Source organism: Trichechus manatus, unplaced genomic scaffold, assembly GCF_000243295.1.
Source record: "Trichechus manatus latirostris isolate Lorelei unplaced genomic scaffold, TriManLat1.0 scaffold00001, whole genome shotgun sequence".
Lineage (NCBI taxonomy): Eukaryota > Metazoa > Chordata > Mammalia > Sirenia > Trichechidae > Trichechus > Trichechus manatus.
In genome coordinates this window covers 28,793,322-28,809,691 of record NW_004443937.1, presented here as the reverse complement: position 1 = coordinate 28,809,691, position 16,370 = coordinate 28,793,322, and the positions used below count along the sequence as shown (strand labels likewise).

At 47.0% G+C, this 16,370-nt stretch overlaps 2 protein-coding genes across 4 annotated transcripts in view; one reads left to right on the top strand and one right to left on the bottom strand.

Moving 5' to 3' along the window:
- Positions 1-946, bottom strand: part of RBM6 (RNA binding motif protein 6) — a 105,430-nt gene extending 104,484 nt beyond the window's left edge. For all 3 annotated transcript variants that reach the window (XM_023727002.1, XM_023727008.1, XM_023727007.1), the window contains exon 1: positions 780-946. The gene's annotated coding sequence lies outside the window, so the exon portion shown is untranslated. The remainder of the gene's footprint in view (positions 1-779) is intronic.
- Positions 947-9,641: 8,695 nt separating this feature from the next.
- The window catches only part of MON1A (MON1 homolog A, secretory trafficking associated), a 20,101-nt gene continuing 13,372 nt past the window's right edge, over positions 9,642-16,370 (top strand). Inside the window, exon 1 of the mRNA XM_004368550.2 lies at positions 9,642-10,266. The gene's annotated coding sequence lies outside the window, so the exon portion shown is untranslated. The remainder of the gene's footprint in view (positions 10,267-16,370) is intronic.

Below are 16,370 nucleotides of genomic sequence, written 5' to 3'. Positions count from 1 at the left end.
TACAATACAGTACCCTTTCTTTAAACGATGTTTTCCCAGAGTTGAATTCAACTGCACATCAATGCTCAAGTTAAAAAAAAAAAAAAACAGATTGGCAACGCCAAAAGGAATTTAAAGCGTGAATACAAAGCAACACCCCTCTCCTCCTACATCTGCCCAACGGCGCAGAACCCACCAGACCGCTCCTCCACCTCCAGGTTCTATCGTTCGGTGGATCCGACTCTGAGCTCTCGCGCCCTCCGGTCTGGCCAAGTCTACTCGTGTATGTCCGGCCCTGAGGTTGAGGCTATGTGCTAAATCCAAAAAGGGCTTCCTCTCGAGCTACGCCTCAGAACTGGATCAGATTCCTGCAAAAGCACCAAGTGTGGGATACAAAGCCTGTCGTTTCCCCAAGTCTCCGGAGAAAAAAAAGAGGAAGACGGGGGCGCCTGCGACTCTGCACACCGGGAGCACCGAGCCACAACCACGCGCCGCCCCCAACCCCGCGGTTGGACGCCCCGCGGCCAGGCGGGTAATTCTACCGCCCCGCCGAGCCCCGCCCAGGGCCCGTGACCGTTCCGGGGCGTTCCTCCTGCGAGCCGCGCCTCCCACATCACACCGGCGCTTGGCTCTCTTCTTCCCGAGCGAGGCCGCGGCCGCCCCGCGACGGCGAAGCCGCGCCTCCTCCGTCGCGCCGCAGCTTCCAGGCCTCGCAGGCCTTCGATGTTAACAGCAACCCGGCCAGCAGGCTCTTCCCCCGTAGATCCTGACACGCCCTCTCCCCTGCCCCGGGCCCTTACCGAGGAAGAGCAGCCCCCGGGCCCACTCCTCCCTCTCTTCAGCCACCGCCACCGATCCAGCGCCGCGGAGACCGGAACTTCCTCCGCGCCGGGCCGCTACCGCCACAAAGGCGCTGCGCCGCCGCCTTTCGCGCTCAGCCCGCTGGGAGATGGAGTCCAGCCGTCCGTCCGTCAGATCGACTCCAATCCCGCCGTGCCCCGCGCTCGCGGGGCGGGCTTGGCTTTAAGGGTGGGGCATTGAGGGCCTGTTGCTCGCCGCTGTCCAATAGGAGGGCGCCCCGCCCCGGTCCCCGGAGCTTGCTGGGGGTTGTGGTTGGCCTCTACCCTGCAGCCGCTTATCTTCCATAGTGCTGATCAGTGTTGAGCAAGGCATGGAGTCTTTTGGTGGGTTAGCCTGCTAGAGGTTCGGCCCCCGGTAAGTGTGCGGGTACAACACTGGCCTGCCTAGCTTGAAGCCTCCTTATTGTCCGTTAGTGTGAGGGTAACGGAAGGGAGCCGCCTCATGGCAAAGCCGTCAGTGGGCGGGGCTACTAGCTCTGCGCCCCAGGAGGGCATGGCTTCCGGCCCCCCAATCCCAAGGAGCTGAACCCTCCACTGAAACCCTCGGAGAAATGCGAGAGAAGAACCTGAACTAAGAAAAGTATGGGAGACGTGTCCCCTTTTTCTCTGACAAGTTTCTAAGTTAGGTATCCCCAGTTCAAGAATACCAGGCGAACAGCATCTGTGTTAAAGGGCACAGAGGAGCAGGAAGAAAACTGCAAATCATCAATCTCGAGGAAAATGGGACAGCCATAGTTTTCAGTTTGTAGCTCACTTTCAGCATCTCCTTTCAGCTAATGTTGCTCAAACGGCCAGCTTCAAGCTCCCTGCTGGATTTGCTACACTGTGGAAAGGCTTGCTGGTGCTGGCCACCTGGTGTACCTATCAGTAGGCCCTCAGGGAAGGTAAACTGATTTTATGGTCTAAATTCAACATCATGAGTTCAAAGAAGTATACTGCAAGAGAAGCCCATAAAACATTCCAGCCCGTAAAGCAGACTTTATCTGTAGAGAAAGGAGGTTGCTGGATTGAGTAGTCTTTAGTTACCTTCTCACTTTTCAGGCATCTTGTAATAAACTTTGCTGTCGTAGTAGAGATGGAGGTGGGAGTGGTTAGTGAGACAGTAAATAAACTAATCAAGATATACAGCCTATCTGGTGGTGGTAAGTACTACAGAGAAAAATCAGGCAGGCTAAGGGAGTGAAGAGCTCTGGAGAAAGTTGTAACTTTGAGTGGTCAGTGAAGGCCTTAAAGAGGAGATCTTAGAGTAAAGACCTAAAGATGATGAGGGACCATGCTATTGGAATATCTGGAGAAAGAAGAACAGCAATGGCAAAAGGCATTGTGAACGTGTCTGGAGTTTTCCAGGAACAATGAAGAGTCTGAAACAGTGTTGAGGGTCTAAAACAGAGTTGTTTCAGGGGAAGAGTGGGAGGAGATGACGTCAAAGAGTGCCTTGTAAGCTGCTGAGATGAGTTTGATTTCTGTACCAAACCAAAAACCCGCTGCCGTCCAGTCGATTCTGACTCATAGTGACCCTATAGGACAGAGTAGAACCGCCCCATAGAGTTTCCAAGGCTGTAAATCTTTATTTACAGAAGCAGACTGCCACATAATTCTCCTGTGAAGCGGCTGGTAGGTTCAAACTGCCGACCTTTTGGTTAGCAGGTGAATACTTAACCACTGTGCCACTAGGGCTCCTCTGATTTCTCTAAGGAGGGAGGAAAAAAAGAGGCCTGGTGGTGCAGTGGTTAAGCGCTTGGCTGCTAACCAAAAGATCTGCAGTTCGAACCCACCAGTCCCTCCACAGGAGAAACTGGCTTCCGTAAAGATTACAGCCTTTCCCCTGAACTCCAGACTGATGCATCCAGCTGCCAACTCCACATCTCACTTGTCTACTAGGCATCAAAAAACTTGAGCTCCTGCCCTTCCCATCAAAACTGCTCCTCCTGCATTTTTCCCTCTCTTCTCTCATCCCAGTCCAACATGTTTCTTGTTTTCACTGTGGCCGTGCTGGTCCAACCACCATCCTCCTATGGCTGGATTACTGCAACGGCCTCCTAACCAACTGCCCTGCTTCTGCCCTTCCCCACCTTTAGTAGTTTATTCTCCACACAATAGGCAGAGGGATTCTGTTAACATGGAAGTCAGGTTATGACATTCCTCTGTTCAGAACCAGAAGCAAAAACAAAAAACCAAACCCATTGCTATCAAGTCCATTTTGACTCATAGGGACCCTGTAGGACAGAGCAGAACTATCCCATAGGGTTTTCAAGGAGCGGCTCGTGAATTCGAACTGCCGACCTTTTGGTTAGTAGCTCAGCTCTTAACCACTATGCCACCAGGCTCTGTTCAGAACTAGAGAGGCACCTAAAGTCATGGGCCTGGATGAGATGACAAGGGAATGAGGGAATGAGTGTAGACAGGAAAGCAGAGTTTCAGTCCTGAGTCCTGGGGCACACCACTACTCAAAGGTTCCAGGGAAAAGGAGGAAGGAGCAAAGGAGGCTAAAAAGGAGCAGCTACTCTGAACTATGGATAATTTGACTTTGCGTCTCAAACTGGGCCATCATTGGTGGGTCTCTTCTTATCAGACAGTACTTTATTCTCTAAAGAGGTCAACCATATGCCCAGTCTCCTTGGATAACAGTAATTGCTACCCACTCTGAAGGACCCTCCACGCTGTCCCGTAGGGTTGCTATGAGTCGGACTTGACGGCAGCGGTATTTTTTTTTTGGCATAAAGGACCCCTGGTAGCACAATGGTTAAGTGCTCGGCTGCTAACACAGAGGTTGGCAGTTTGAACCCACCAGCTGCTTTGCAAGAGAAAAGACCTGGTGATCTGCTCCCATAAAGATTACAGTCTTAGAATACCCTATGGGGCAGTTCTACTCATAGAGTCACTGTGAATTGAAATCTACTCAACAGCACATAACATCACACTATGTGCCTGGCATTGTGCTAGTACTTCATTTGTTATCTCATTTAATCCTCACAATGACCATGTGATAACTCCCTTTTATAGTTAAGGAGTGAGGCATTGGTGGTTCAGTGGTAGAATTCTTGCAGGAGACCCAGGTTCCATACCTGGCCAATGCACCTCATGTGCAGCAACCATCCGTCAGTGGTGGATTGTGTGTTGCTATGATGCTGAACAGGTTTCAGCAGAGCTTCCAGACTAAGATGGACTAGGAAGAAAGGCCTGGAGATCTACTTCTGAAAAATCAGCTATTGAAAACCCTATGGATCACAATGGTCCAATCCCATTTTGCATGGGCTCTCCATGAGTTGGCGGCCAACTTGATGGCAACTAACACAGCAGAGAGAGAGAGAGATTTATTTTAAGAAGTTGGCGCACACAATCAGCGCTGGCAAGGCAACAGGCTGGAAATTCTGACAGTCTTGTGTCTGAAATCGGTAGACCAAGCAGCTGGCTGGAAATCCCAGCAGGCTGTCTAACAGCCTTGGCAGAATCTTTCTTCCTTGGGAAACCTCAGTTTTAGCAAAACTTAAGGCCTTCAACTAATTGGATGAGACTTACCCATATTATGGAGAGTAATCTGCTTTACTTAAGGTCAACTGCTTTAAATTTGAATCACATGTGAATACTTTCATAGCAACATCTAGATTAGTGTTTTCCCAAACTACTGGCCACCGTAGCCTAGCCAAATTGACAAATAAAATTAACCATTACAGTCCTGATCAAATATAAAATGGAAAGACAGGGACCAGGAGACATTCAGATGATACAAGAAAGACCATAGATGAAATTTCCCAGCACAGCAGGAACACCAGCTGCCTTACCAGGTACTGTAAAGTGATAAAGACAGGAAGGAAAACCTCTTCAAAATTTCTAGGGAAGGTGACAGGGAACACAACAGAAAGTTCCTGATGGAGCAGGGGAAAGGTGGGGTGCAGACTCAGATTCTAGTAAAAAGACCAGACTTAATGGTCTAACTGAGACTGGAGGAACCCCGGAAAGCATGGCCCCCGGACTCTCTGTCAACCCCGAACTAAAACAATTCCTGAGGCCAACTCTTCAGACAAAGATTGGACTGGACTGTGGAACATAAAATGATACTCCTGAAGAGTGTGCTTCTTAGCTCAAGTATATACATGAGACTAAATGGGCAGCTTCTGTCCAGAGGTGAGATGAGAAGGCAGAGAGGGTTAGGAGCTGGTTGAATGAATGTGGGAAATCAGGGGTGGGAAGGAGGAGTGTGCTGTCACAGTACAGGAAGAGCAATTAGGGTCACATAACAATGTACGTATAAATTTTTATATGAAAAACTAACTTGAAATGTAAACTTTGACTTAAACTACAACAATAAACAAAAACACTTTTAAAAAAGTAACGGTGTAAACTACCAGTTCACAAGAAATAAAGGGGATAGGAAAACATATTAAACAACACCCCTTGGATGCAACCAGCATAATCCAGACTAATGCCTGATTGCTTCAACAAATAAGTGACAAGTTAGAAAAGAAAGGATAACCCCAGAACTACCACTGACCACAGCCCCTGCTACATGGAAATCCCTGAGAGGCAGACAGAGAGAGCTGAAGCCTAATATCAGCCTGGAAGATGCTTGGAGTGGTGGTAACTGCAGTGCATCCCTTGATGCTAGCCTAGTAACCTTCACTAACCCCTTTCTGCTAAAGCTAGTTCAAAATTGGTTTCTATTACTAAAATAGCCTTAATTAATACAGTCATTTATGTAGGCAGTCTACTTTTTTTGTCTAATTAATCCACAGCACAGAAATGAATATTCATTTTAATAAATGTAAATCAGGTTGTGCGTTGTTTTATTTGATTAGCACAATTAATTGTTCTTGTATGCTAAAAATAAGAGGGAGAAGATTAATTAACTGATTTTTTCAACAAATACACAGCAAGGAGAAGAAAAAGAGAGAAAACGGGAACAAAGATTAAAAGAGACTTTGGTTGATAATAAACATCTAAACCAAATACAGCATGTGGACTTTGGATCACAATTTGAACAAACCACCCATAAAAAAGCATTTATGAGACAATTTTGAAAACCTGAAACAAAATGAATATTGACAAGACATTATACGATAAATATATCTTTAAAAGTAAAAAAAAAATTTCTAGGGAAGGACTGACTATTCTTATTCTCATTGGCTCAGAATACTTCACATTAGGTATATTATTGTATTTGTAGGAAGGGAAAACAGTTGAAGATGCTGAAACTTATGTCATTAAAGGATTTGCCCCAAGTCACACAAGCAAGATAGCCACAATGCTAGGAACAGATCTGGGTCTTACTCACTTTAACCACAACCTCCTCTCAGTGCCTCAGGTTCTGAAATCTCCACTAAAGCTATGGAAGAAAAAAAATCTAGGGAAGAACAGGAGGTCTTATTGTTGCATTTGCCCCAGTCCCAGCTAGTCCTCACTACTGCTGTTGAGATTATATGATGGGTCCATAAAAATCATGAGCCCACACAAAACAGAAAGCTGAGGCTTTGAGGAGCCCCTGACCTGGAGGACAACAGGAGATGCAGGACAGCATGTTGTTTGTGGCAAAGCTCAGGTTCTAAGAAGCATCATTGAGGGCAATAGAGTCATCCCAGATGTATGGTTAAAGTTGTGTGTCAACTTGTCTGGGCCATGATTCTCAGTGCTTTCGCAGTTATGATATAGTTTGACAGCTATGTAATGACATAATCATCTCCATAATGAGATCTGATACAATGCAATCACTTCCATGGTGAGATCTGCTATGAGCAGCCACTCAGTTGAAAGGGATTTTCCTTGGGAGTGTGGCCGGCATCCAATACATGTGGACTTTCTGGAAACGTTCGCTGCCTTTTGCTCACTCTTGATCCTACAGCTGACTTATATTCATCTGACCTCTAGTTCTTGGGACGTGAGCTAGCAGCTTACCTGCTGATCTTAGGATCATCAGCTTCCACAGCCTGTGAGCCAGCAGCCTAACGTCTGACCTGCTGATCTGGGGTTTGCCAGCTCCTGTAGCTATGCAAGTCGGGAGAATCCTCCAGCCTCACCTACCCATGGACTTGGGACTTTCCAGTCTCTACAACCGCGTGACTCATTTCCTTGATATAAATCTCTCTCTTTCTCTTTCTCTCTATATATATGTATATATGCTTCACAGGTTTTGCTTCTCTAGAGAACCCAGCCTAAGACAATGGGATCATGACTGCTGCTTTTGATAAGCAAGTACTGCGACTTCATTTATTATTATTCCAAAAGACCAAGATTTATTTCTTGGTAATTCCACTGGCAAAAAGTTGCCTATAAGAAACATTGTACCGGTATGAAAATATAATAGGTAGATTAAAGTGGAGTTTTAATTAACAACCTTAAAATGTTTTAGTAAGTAGCCTCAATGGTTTTTTCTGTGAGAGTGTATTAGTGTCAAAATGGCATGGGGATGGCGTCTGACCTCCTCTAAATTCACAAGGAGAAAGGAGAATCAAGATCAACGGCCCAAGGCTAATTCCTATGAGGCGGAGGTTAGACATGCCTCCTCTCTCTGCCATCTTTACCAATTCTGACACCAACCGTCCCTCCCACAGCACTCTCTACTTCTCTGCTGGGTTCGATAATTCATTGCAATGGCCACACAGAACTCACAGATAATACTCACGATTATAGGGTTTATTAGGGAAATATTATTGTTAAGTGCCATCAAGTCGATTCCAACTCATAGCAGCCCTATAGGACAGAGTAGAACTGCCCCATAGGGTTTCCAAGGAGCAGCTGGTGGATTTGAACTGCCGACCTTTTGGTTAGCAGCCAAGGTGTTAACCACTGTGCCACTAGGGATCCTATTAGGGAAATAACAGGTTATAATTCAGGTTCAGGAACACTCAGGATATAGTTCTTTCATCAGGACAGGCTCTTTTCAGCTGTGCCCACAGGCACATCTCTCTCTGGCCCCTTGGCCTCTGCCCTGCTCCTGCAAGTGTTACAGTGCTCTTTTATCTCTGCAGATAAGTACCCCAAGACACCCCACTCCACCGGTAAGCCTCAGCCCAAAGGCGCTCAGATCTAGCTCCATGAGTTGGCAAACCTAGCTCCACCAAGTACCCAGAGGCACCCTACTCCACCAACAAGCCTCCTGCCCAAAGGCTTTCTCATTCCTTGGGCCAGGAAGCCCACCACACCGTTTCCTGCCGATCTCTCTTGCTGCTGTTTCTCTGCTACCATTTCTTGCCATCTTTAGTGTTACAGCTCTCTCTCTCTCTCTTTCTCTTGGTCTCCTGGTTCCAGGAGCTTCTCAGTGCAGGGATCCTGGATCCAAAGACATGCTCTGCTCTTGGCCCTTCTTCCTTGGCGGTGGTGGGATTCTCTTCTGGCTCGTTTTAAGCCTAGCAGGGTGGCAAAACTGACCAATCCCTTCGTTAAGGTTCCATTTACCTTGTTAGCATGGTCCCACCCAATCATTTGGTGTCAGTTACAAGACCATGGTGAGAAAGGCCACACAAAAGTGATCTTTTGCACCACACTTAGCCACAGGTCTTAGCCAGAAGCACATGGGGTATACAGCCACCGGCTTAGCTAAGTAGATGCAATACTTCTGGATGACAATGATACTATCTGGTGAAGCCAATGTGCTTAAAAGCAAGAGTTAGACTGAAAGAAACTCTGAGGTCAACATGGAGACTATCAAGAAGACTGGTTAGGTATGTTAGCGAACTTTGAATCTGTCGTCTGTGGGGATCAATTCTCTGAAATATAGCCCAGAGATTTCTGTACCAACCAGAGAATATGCAATCTTCTTGGTTTATACTTATAATGTAATATGGCAAGATTAATGAGAGCAAAACCGTGTAAATGATATTTGCCCTAAAGGAGGGAGCCTGGACTCCTGAGCTAGTAAGGTGAGAAAACTGCACCGAGGGGACAAGGAGAGACTCCATTCTGTTAAGGAATTGAACACTTCTTCAAATGTTCTCACCATAAAGGAGAAATCTTCCCTTAACTACAGGCAAGGGCCTAATGTGTGCGTTGAGTCAATTCCGACTCACAGAAAGCCCCAAAGGGTTTCCTAGGCTGAAATCTCTATCTATGAGAGCAGATTGCCAGGTCTTTTCTCTGGAGCAGCCAGAGGGTTGAACTGCCAACCTTTTGGTTAGCAGTCAAGCTCTTAACCATTGCGCCACCAGGGCTCCAAGGACTTAATAGCCTAGGGCAAAGTCATTTCCAGTAGAAGGCAGCGGCTTTGTCACCATGTCAGTCACAGGCCTGCAGCGGTAGGCTACAAGCGACAGCCATCTGAGACCCTTTGGAAAGGCCCAGAAGCGAAGCTCTCCCGTAAGTGCAGTGTAGGGCTGAAAAGGGGACAGGACACCACACTGGAGTGTTTGTTAGAGCAGAGGGAGAGTCAGAGATGATTTTAGACTTTCTCTACATCCCAGAATTGTTGGGCGAGTTAACCACGGGGCTGTAAAGTGATTTAATTGCTACAGAGAAAACATGAACAGTATTGTTCTCAATCCGTATTTTGGCTTCTTCAAAAATAAGGACCGTTTGGGAAAGCCTTGTGTTTTCCTGTTATTTTTATTGCTTTGCGGCTAGGAAATTATAAACGTCTGTAGCAGTGGTTTTTTGCGCTGGCTGCGTATGAGAATTACCTGGGGAGCTTTAAAAAAAATACTGATGCCTGGGTTCCAACCTAGTCCAGTTAAATCAAAATCTCTAGGGGTCGTGTCCAGGCACTAGTGTTTTCTAAAAGCTCCCCAAGCCATTCTACGTGCCGTCAGAGTTAAAACTACTGCTCTAGAGCCTTACACTGATAGGTTTAAACGTGGCTAAACCGATGTTTTTTTGGCTACGATTCGAGAGGTTTTTGCGCATGCCCACATCCCTTACAGCCCGTGTGGCCAGGCCCACTAATGACATTTATCCATCCACTGAAACTTAGTCTTTCCGCGGTCACTGGAGGAAACAACGACAATGTCCCTTTTTCTCCCTTGAAGTTAGTATCGAGTTGGCTCGGGCGGAAAGGCAGCGGGCTCCGGACTTGCAGTCGGTGCGGGTCTTTGAACTCCCAAGGCGGCTGCTGGTGAGGCAACGCCAGACCGGGTCAGGTCCCGCCCCCTGCTCTGCAGGGACTCGGCGACCTGACCCGTCCCGGCGGCGCCGCAGGCGGCCCCGCGCGGCTGACTACATTTCCCACAATGCACCCTGGGGGCGGACCGGGCCGAGAGGCTGGAGCCGGGCCTCGGCCGCGAGAGACCGGAGAGAGTTGCTTTCCTGGGCCGGCGGCCGCGCGAGGGGCGGTGAGAGAACGCAGTCCCCGCGCTGTGGCTATGTCTGCGTCCGCAGGAAGCCGTGACCCTGCGAATCTGCGCCCTCAGGCCGGACCGGGTCGGACCCACGCGCCCCCCCGGGAGCCCGGCAGAGGGCAGTGACCAGCACCCTCTGTGCGTCCAGGGCCCCTCCGGAGAAACAGGTGAGTCCAATTGCCAACCCACGTGGCCTGGGGGTGCTGAGAGGCCTGAGTGTTGTCATCCTTGGAGACAGAGGGCTTCAAGACTGGGTGCCCCTGCAGTCTGCGGTATGAGGACCGGGTCTCCCTAGAGTCCCTCGGCCGGCTAGCCCTCCAGCTGGGAAGTACAAAACGCGAGGCCTGGAACCCATCCTTTGGCTGGGAGCGCGAAGTCCGGTCCAGGGCAGTGGCTAGGTGCGACCCGCCCCCAGCGCACACACAGAATCCTCTCAGAGAGCTGCAGAGGTGACTGTTGGATGAACCAAGCAGCCCCTGAAGAGTCCCGGGGCTGAGGACTTTGCTCTCAAGGATGCCCTGGCTCAGATAACCAAACTGACCCTTGTACCAGCTGAACCACCCTTTGTGGGCTCAAGTTTGCTGGGGGAGGGTGAGCAGCCTTTGTCAGAGAGGGGAGTGGCTACCGGCAGTGACAAGGACCAGGCCATGTTCTCAGCCTGAGGGAGTAGTCATTCTGCTGAAGCAACCGCAGCACAGCCTCTCCTGGGCCCTGTCTGCCACATGTCCACCACACTTGCCATGCCCCCTGGCACCACTCTCCTGGTAGACCACTCCCTGAAGGATCAAGGCAGTAACCATCTAAGCTGGAAGAGGGAGTAAGGGTGGTAGCGCCCTAGGGAGGGGCTCGTGCACTGCCCTCCCCTTCTAGTGCTGCCTAAGGGAGGGAGGCACACTAGAAGCGCTGATTGAGCCAACCTGTTTGGTGACATTGCTTGCAGCCATAGAGGGGCACGTCTAGGAAAAGTAGTAAGCCCTGAGGGCTTCAAGAGAGGTTGCCTGAGAAGCATGGCTCACAGGGGAATCTGGGCTGTTTCCAGCAGACCTGCCTTGTCCAGATGCTTCAGGCCCAGCCTCGTAGAAACTTCAGCAGCACAGGTTATGGCATAAATGGGGGTTGGGGTGGTTTTGCTGTGAGTCATTTGCCTTCCCTACCTGAGTTTCCAATGTAAATGCCCAGAGAGCTTTTTGCTTCATCAGAGCTTAGGGCTGGACCGCCCAGCCGTGGAGATGCTAAATGATCTCAGGTGACAGGGGGACTGTCGTTAAGGAAATATTCGCTAGCCCCCAGCCAGCTGTTCCTGCACCCCCGAAGTAGGTAGCCTAGCCACGATGGGTCAGCTGAGGCCCACAGGGATCTGTTGGTGGTAGACCCTCAGGATAGGGGTAAACTACTGTAGACCTTTGCTTGGATCTTTGAGTCAAAGGTACAAAGGCATAGGTCAGGGGTATGTGACAGACCAAGGAGTTCAACTTAGGAGAGATTTCCAGGAGCAGTGGAGAGCCAATGGTTTGTCCCTGCAACTCCAGGGAAGGTGAGTAGCCAGGTAGCCTGGAGGAACTCCCGGCACTAGGGCTATAGATAACTCTTCAGCATTCCATCACTGGTAGATCACTTTATGCCACACCCTGCCTGGCTTCATGAGATCAGAAGCATGTTTGCCTTTGCCAGTTCATCCAGGACCTGGCTCAGGCTGAGCAAACTCTCAAAGGGCCGATTTACATGGCAGAGACCACCAAATCAGTGTGTAAGAGCAGTCATACCTAGTCTGAATGCTAAGTAAGAATAATTGTGATGTGCCACGGCACAATACATACATTGTGTGTGTGTGTAATTTCCAGGTACAAAATGCTTGAAACATTCCCTCTCATCACCAACCATGTTTGTTGTTTTGATGCAGTATCACGGCCTTTTTTCAGTGCATGCAACAGCCATGATGCAAGTAAGTCCCTTATGTTGACACTCGATGATCTTCTATCAGTTGTCTTGTAATGTAATTTGAGGCTTGAACACACATTATTTTGTTAAAAATGTAGATGAAGTTTTGATGATGTAAATAGACATCTTTTTCTATGTAAGCGTAAGCTGAATCTATTGAATACAAGTTTGGTGTACTAGTTATCTATTGGTGTGTAACAAATTATTCCAAAACTTAGCAGCTGAAAACAACAATAAACATTTATTAATTCATACAGTTCCTGTGGGTCAGGAATTTGGGAGCAGCTTAGCTGGATGGTTTATGTTGAGGGTCTCCCATGAGACTTTTCTCCTAAAGCACAATAAAATTTGAAAACGTGGAGGAGGAATGCAGAACAGAATTTCAACTTCTCACGGACTCCAGACTTTCTGGAGCCATGGAGGCTGGATGAATCCCCAAAAACTATTGCCCTGAGATAATCTTTAAACCTTAAACAAAAAATATCCCCTGAAGTCTTCTTGAAACTAAACAATAGTTTTGCTTAACTAGTAAGAAATATCTGCCTTGAACATCATGTTCGTTTAAGAACTATATGGGATCAAAGTGACAAGAGCAACTCGAAAGATTAGATAGGAACCTTAGAGGGCAGTGAGTTTGTCAATGGGGAAGGAACAACTCAGAAAAGGAAGGTGAGAATGGTTTTGCACAACTCGAGGAATGTAATCAATGTCACTGAATTGTACATGTAGAAACTGTTGCATTGGTGTATGTTTTGCTGTGTATAAATAATCCTAACAACAAAATAAATACAATTTAAAAAAAAAAGCTGGTATATCACCCTCCAGCTCTGTTGTCCCTTGCCAGGTGATGCGAAAGGCACATTCATGTTCCAAATGGCAGAGCTATAAGATGCTAGTAGCCTGGATTCCAGAATCACTGCTTGGAAGGGAGCTGATCGAGATTGCTGCCAGATCCATGTCAGACTTTGCATAAACAAAAAATAAGTCTTGATGTGAAGCTTCTACCATTTTGGCATTCATTTCACACAGTACAGCCTAGCCTAACCTGACTAATACAACCTCTAAGTATTATTTACTCTTGAGGATTTTTTTTTTTTTTTTTAAATAAAGGGCAACTGAAAAATGGTGTGGTAGCTGGAGGGTAATGTAGAATTAAGGGGAGGTTTGTTTTGTTTTAGCTTTTTGAGTGAAGTAATAAATACATAACAGAAAAGTCCATGAATTCTAAGTGTGACTCATTGAATTATCACAAAGTGAACATACCCAGGGGAAGGTGTTTTGAAGCTGGAAGAAATGTCAACATATTGGTGATGGATGGGAGAGAAGGGGAAACTGATGGTCCAGCAGAGAGAAGGACAGCTGCTGAAGCCATGTGCTTGAGTAGCTGAGAGGGGCTAGGATCTTGTGCACACCTAGAAGAGTCAGCCTGTAGTGGAGCATGGACAGCTTATCTTTAATAAGAAGGAGGAAGGCAGAGTTTGGCAGGTGAGATGAGGTGGTGGTGAGAGTCTGTGGAAGTTCTCTTCTGATGGCTTCTGTTTTCTCAGTGAAATGAAAGGCAAGGTCATCGGCTGAGAGTGAGCATAGGGGAAGGGTATGATAGAAATTTAGGAGAGAGGTATGAAGTTGTTGACTAAAGGAATGGGAAAGTGAGTAGACATAGAAATGTAGAGCGTTTCCATTTAAAGCAGTGGTTCTGGACCCTTTCCCCAGAAAAAAGGCGCATACTAATCCATGTCTGCAACCAGGGAGCCAGGTCTAAAAGCCCTGTCCACAACCCTGGAACTGTCAGTAGCAGCTTACCCTCTACCTGGACATGGCAGACTCATTTCTCTGAGGTCACTCTCTCTTTACACATAAGTCCAGGCCCTACCCTGGCTTCTAGGTTAGCAGTGTGAAATACTGGTCTGTGAGATTCTCATGTAGCCTAGGTCGTTTTCTTTTCTTTTTTTTTTAAATTGTGCTTTAAGTGAAAGTTTACAATTCAAGTTAGTTTCTCATACAAAAATTTATACACATATTGTTATGTGACCCTAGTTGCTCTCCCTATACTGTGACAGTACACTCCTCTTTTCCACCCCGGATTTCCTGTATCCGTTCAACCAGCTGCTCACCCTCTCTGCCCTCTCATCTGGCCGCCATACAGGAGCTGCCCATTTAGTCTCATGTGTCTACTTGAGCTAAGAAGCACACTCTTCACGAGTATCATTTTATGTCCTATAGTCCAGTCTAATCTTTGTCTGAAGAGTTGGCCTTGGGAATGGTTTTAGTTTTGGGCTAACAGAGAGTCCGGGGGCCGTGTCTTCCAGGGTGCCTCCAGTCCCAGTCAAACCATTAAGTCTGGTCTTTTTACTAGAATTTGAGTTCTGTACCCCACTGTTCTCCTGCTCCGTCAGGGACTCTATGTTGTGTTCCCTGTCAGAGTGGTCATTGGTGGTAGCTGGGCACCATCTAGTTCTTCTGGTCTCAGGCTGATGGAGTCTCTGGTTTATGTGGCCCTGTCTGTCTCTTGGGCTAATGTTTTCCTCGTGCTTTGGTGTTCTTCATTCTCCTTTGCTCCAGGTGAGTTGGGACCAATTGATGCATCTTAGATGGCCACTTGCTAGCTTTTAAGACCCCAGACGCCACTCCCCAAAGTGGGATGCAGAACATTTTCTTAATGAACTTTGTTATACCAATTGACCTAGATGTCCCCTGTAACCATGGTCCCCAGACCCCTGCTACTCTGTCCCACAAAGTGTTTGGTTGTATTCAGGAAACTTCTTAGCTTTTGGTTTAGTACAGTTGTGCTGACTTCCTCTGTACTGTGTGCTGTCCTTCCCTTCACCTAAGATAGTTCTTGTCTACTATCTAGTTTAGTGAATACCCCTCTCTCTCCCTCCCCTACCCTCGTAACCATCAAAGAATGTTTTCTTCTGTGTTTAAACCTTTTCTTGTGTTCTTATAATAGTGGTCTTATACAATATTTATCCTTTTGCAACTAAGTTCCCTCAGCATAATGCCTTCCAGATTCCTCCATGTTATGTTTCACGGCTTCATCATTGTTCTTTATTGTTGTGTAGTATTCCATTGTGTGGATATACCATAATTTGTTTATCCATTTGTCCGCTGATGGGCACCTAGGTTGTTTCCATCTTTTTGCTATCATGAACAGTGCTGCAATGAACCTGGGTGTGCATATATTTTTTCATGTGATGGCTCTTCATTTCTCTAGGATACATTCCAAGGAGCAGGATTGCTGGATCGTATGGTACTTCTATTTCTAGCTTTTTAAGGAAGCACCAAGTTGATTTCCAAAGTGGTTGTAACATTTTACATTCCCGCAAACAGTGTATAAGTGTTCCAGTCTCTCCACAACCTCTTCAATATTTCTTATTTTGTGTCTTTTGGATTAATGCTAGCCTTGTTGGGGTGAGATGGTATCTCATTGTAGTTTTGATTTGCATGTCTCTAATGGCTAATGATCCTGTGCATTTCCTCATGTGCCTGTTAGCCGCCTGAATGTCTTCTTTGGTGAAGTACCTGTTCATATCCTTTGCCCATTTTTTAATTGGGTTGTTTTGTCTTTTCGTTGTTGAGGTTTTACAGTATCTCATGTATTTTAGAGATTAGACACTGATCAGATTTGTGGTAGCCAAAAATTTTTTCCCAGTCTGTAGGTTGTCTTTTCGCTGTTTTGGTAAAGTCTTCTGAGGAGCATAAGCGTTTGATTTTTAGGAGCTCCCAGTTACCTAGTTTCTCTTCTGGTATTTGTGCATTGTTACTTATGGTGTGTATTCTGTTTATGCAGGCTTCTTGGTGCAGGGACCCCGGTCCAAAGGATGCACTCTGCTCCTGGTGCTGCTTTCTTGATGGTATGAGGTCCCCCACTCTCTGCCTGCTTCCCTTTCCTTTTATCTCTCAAGAGATGGTGCAGGCCACACCCCAGGGAAACTCCCTTTACATTGGATGTGACCTGGGTAAAGGTGGTGTCACAATCCCAGCCTAATCCTCTTTAACATAAAATTACAATCACCAAATGGAGGTCAACCACACAATTCTGGGAATCACGGCCCAGCCAAATTGTACACACATTTTTGGGGGGACATAATTCAAACCATGACATTCCACCCTTTGGCTCCCAAAAAGTCACATCCTTGCAACATGGAAAACATATTCACCCCATCATATCATAGCAAAAGTCTTAACTCCAAGTCCAAAATCCAAAAATTCCTCTTCATCTGTGAAATCTAGAATACAAGTTATTTGCTTCCAAAGGTACAGTGGCAGAACAGGCACAAGCTAGTATTTTCATCACGAATGGGAGAAACTAGAGGAGAAGAAGGGATAACAG